This window comes from Octopus bimaculoides, chromosome 4, assembly GCF_046866305.1.
Source record: "Octopus bimaculoides isolate indiv1 chromosome 4, ASM4686630v1, whole genome shotgun sequence".
NCBI classification, from domain to species: Eukaryota; Metazoa; Mollusca; class Cephalopoda; order Octopoda; family Octopodidae; genus Octopus; species Octopus bimaculoides.
In genome coordinates, this window is record NC_142931.1 from 123,344,186 (window position 1) to 123,348,326 (window position 4,141).

At 34.0% G+C, this 4,141-nt stretch overlaps 1 long non-coding RNA gene across 1 annotated transcript; it reads left to right on the top strand.

Moving 5' to 3' along the window:
* The first annotated feature begins 356 nt into the window (after nt 1-356).
* Nucleotides 357-2,532, top strand: LOC149136219 (uncharacterized). Its single transcript, XR_016241671.1, has 2 exons — nt 357-577; nt 1,753-2,532. It is a non-coding gene; the product is annotated as an uncharacterized LOC149136219 (long non-coding RNA).
* Nucleotides 2,533-4,141: the final 1,609 nt, after the last annotated feature.

Below are 4,141 nucleotides of genomic sequence, written 5' to 3' on the forward strand. Positions count from 1 at the left end.
GATATATTTATGGAAATGGAAGTAGATATATTAAATCAGAGAGTACTACGGAAAAAAATGTAAGAGGAAGAAATATGTAGAGAAATAAAATTAATAGTTGAAAAAAAAAGTGTGAAAATATTGGTTCATTTTCAACTAATGAAATAATTAATTGAAAGAAACTGGAATAAGAATGTGGGCTGTCTTAAACACTGTAAATGGTTTTAAACATTTATTTGTTATTTTAAAAATACAGCTGTTCCTCTTCTCGACCCTGATATAGTTTTAAAAAGGAAATCAAGTTACAAGCTGAGCGAAGATGGGGGAACAGAACAGAAAAGAAAGAAGGTGAAGCTTGCATTGAGTATAAAAAAATGTTTTAAAGGCAAGGTTAAGTGCTAGGGACGATTATTTGGAGAAAGTTTGTGCTAATGGTAGTGGCGACGAGGCTGGGGTAATAATAGGGTAAAGACATGAGAGGTTAAATAAATAATGTATGCAGGGATAGGAGGGAAGTGGATGATGGCAGTTGTAAAGGGGAGAATGATGAAGTGACATGCCAGCGATGAATGAAAAGTAGAACTGAAGCTATGAAGGGGTGAGAAATTATCTAGTTTACTGCTGTTTAAGAACCTCAGATATATTGACAGTTCGCTAGTTTAAATCATGTTCCAGTACACATTTATACACGATGGATTCCCCGTCGGTTTCGACAATGAACATTCAGCTAAACAAGAACATCTGAAACTGACAAATATTAGGTTATGTCTAAAATATTAAGGATCTAGTTCAAAACGGGGGCACCAGTTTTCATTTATGTTTTTTATGTAGTGTTTTTGGTACCGAAAGACTTTCAAACTTCGTATACTTATCTATTTTGTGTTATAGAACAGAAAAAAAATTTTTGTATTCGAATTTATTTCATGACTGAATGGACGTCAGTCATTGGTTGAAATTACAGAAATACGACAACTTTAACATGAAATAACTTGCGATGTACGTTTTTTTGTTAAGAAGACTAAGAGAAAAAGATGTTTTATATGACACATTCTACCAGTGTCCCAAGTTTCAAAGTGTTTCGTTAAGAAAATACTGGTGCCCCCGTTTTGAACTAGATCCAATATTAATAAAATCTTGGGCCGCAGCCCCTCTTTATTAATGAGAAGACAATTAAGAATTTGCATGCATATGATTCTTCTTTATTTGTCATGAAGTTAAACAAGTTAAAACTTCTTAAGTTTTATTAAACATGGCAACTTGTTTAAACCTATCTCTCAATATTCACAGTCCCCTCCTTAACAGAACTACCTACTCGTTAAATTACCGTCAAAGTGACATTGTTCTACAGACGTATATCCTTTAACGAAGCTGGACCTTTGAATTACAGATTCGTCAGTGGGACCTTCAAACGGACTTCAACAGTTTTCTGTCTACCAGATATCACTTACAAAATTTGGGTCGATACGAGGCAAAAAAAAGAAAAGGTCTTGCCTAAGATATCACAATGAGATCGTAACTGGGACCTCATGATTTTAAAGCATACTTTGTAACCACTCGGCCAAAGTGACATCTCTCACACATGCACCCACTTTTATACAGTTACTAAAAAATATGCCCTTAAAATGAAGACTATGACAAAATATTACCGTACTGCATTTACTATATAATAAATATGTATTCACTATTCAGCACTCGCGATGTAAGATCTAACATTTTATTTTGCATTATTTTAAATACTTTTTCTAATTTTAAAATTTCTTTATTGCTTTGCAGCCACGTGGTTTTGAGTTCAGTCCCACTGCACGGCACCTTGAACAAGTGTTTTCTACTATAGCTTCAGTGCCTTGTGAGTGAATTTGGTAGACGGTAACTGTGAGGAAGCCTATCATGTATTTATACGTGTGTATGTGTGTGTGTGTGTTGTATTTGTTCAACATTCACCCACCACTTAATAACCGCTGTTGTTTACGTCCTTGTAACTTAGCGTTTCGGCAAAAGCAACCAATCGAATAAATACTGGAATTGATATGTTCGACAAAACCCATCAAAGCGGGACCCCAGCATGGCCGCAGTCCAATGACTGAAATAAGTAAAAAAAAAAAATGAAGATAATAAAGTGATACTATACTGTATTTATATATATTGTATTCCCTTTGTGTATAAAATAAATGCATTAAAAAATTTTATTTGACAATGGAAAATTCATAACAATAGTATCTCAAATCTCCAAGATCATTTAGAAACTTTACAACAAACTTCGCTTGAATTAGCTCATATGGGCGCCCAAAAGGCAACGAATAAAAATATGTTCATTGAGTTACGACTGGCGGCCATATTGTCTCGTCGGAACATTATATCTGCAAGTCAGAAGCTAACTGAGTATTTCCTGATGATTTGGGAAGATTGATTCAAGTGTATTTATAATAAATTTGTTTAATCAAATCCTTAGTGAATACTTACTGTTTAATATTGGTTTAAGAATATTGATTTTCACTGAAGTATATGCATTTTTAAACTAATCAACCATATGTCTTGTTCTGATTCTGTCCTCAACCCAAATATTATGTAATCCATTTTGCTAAAGATAAATATACTATAGTAAAAAGATTTTCCTATGTCAGAATTAAGCAATACACACACACACACAAATGTTGGTAAACAGGATTACTTCAGTATACCTATATGTTTTGTATGATTGATTTTAATACATAATTTTTTTTCCTTTCTTATCAAGTATACCCACTTTATTATGTGTGTATGTTCATGCATGCATGTGTGCTATACTGCACAAATAGCATTTATTAGAAAATCTAAGATACATCAGTTTCTAATGCCTACTCTATAGAAAATAAACAAATGTAAATACATCTTATTCTCTTCATGACATGTTTCATGGCTGATTGGCCATTTTTCAAAGGATACAAACTGAACCAAAAAGAAAGCTTAATATCAGTTGCTATTAAAATCAAATACTAAGACTGAAATGGCTAAACTAATTTACGTATCTAGCATTTGTCAGTGACATGATGAAATATTTAATAAAATATTTTGTGCACAAGCACCAGGGTTGGTTTAAAGAGGATGCCCTCCTGTATCAGGGCATTATTTTCTCACAGCTTACCAGAATGACAGTTTATTCCAAATTAAGATTTACAAGACTACCTAGGCTAAGCTTTGGCATAAACAAGACTCACAGCACAGAAAAAAAGGCAGATGAGATTTAGCTCTATACAGACAACAACAATCTGGTGCTTTGAAAGCTTTTTATAGCCCACAAGTTTTAGGCTCATCTCTTCTGCTGAGTTCTGACAAATTGGCACCGAAAAAGACAAAGTGATGTTCCTTGAAAGATGGGCTAAGTATTACCTAAACATTGTGAACTGCATCTCCTCAGTTAATGATGCTCCAAAAACTCACTTTCTCCAAGTAGGGATCACCATGAACTTCCTAATTAGGGCAAAAAAAAAAAAAACGGGTATCTTGTCCATTGAGCTCTTCCACTCAAGAGGAAGATATTCTACAGAATTCAAAGATGCTTCAAAAGTTCAACTCTACAAGAAGAAAGGAAATCATCAATCCATGAAACATATCTCTATTTTCTCAATAATTGGGAAGATATTTGTTTAATAGTTGTGAGCTGGTTGTTTATCTATCTTCAACATGGTCTTCTGTCTGAGAGCCAATGCAGTTTTAGAAAGAGTCATAGTACTATTAATCTGGTGAAGTAGTTGTATGCTGTCAACTTAATGTGACAGTCCCTTGAAGGGAATAATGCTACTGTTGGTTAGACCTAGGAAGCTGCACCTGTTTACAAGGGGGAGACAAGCACCTCCACCCAGCTAATCCTGCATCCAGAGACATGTTTCTGAGTCTTTGCACGTCATCAGTCTGGAGTAGAATGACCTGCTAGTCGAAGATGCCCATCAAGCTCTTGTAAACATATAATAATTCTAGTGAAACACATTCACTGATTTCAAATTTAGAAATAATACATTTCTAAATCTCTCAGAGAGATTTAGAAATGTATTATTTCTAAAAAATTAATCTGGTGTTTGCAATATACCATCTTCAGAAGTGTTAAGAACAGCATTACAATCTTCACACAGTTTATGGCGATACTCGAATTTACAAACCACATTAAACAAAGTTGTGTACTAGTGCC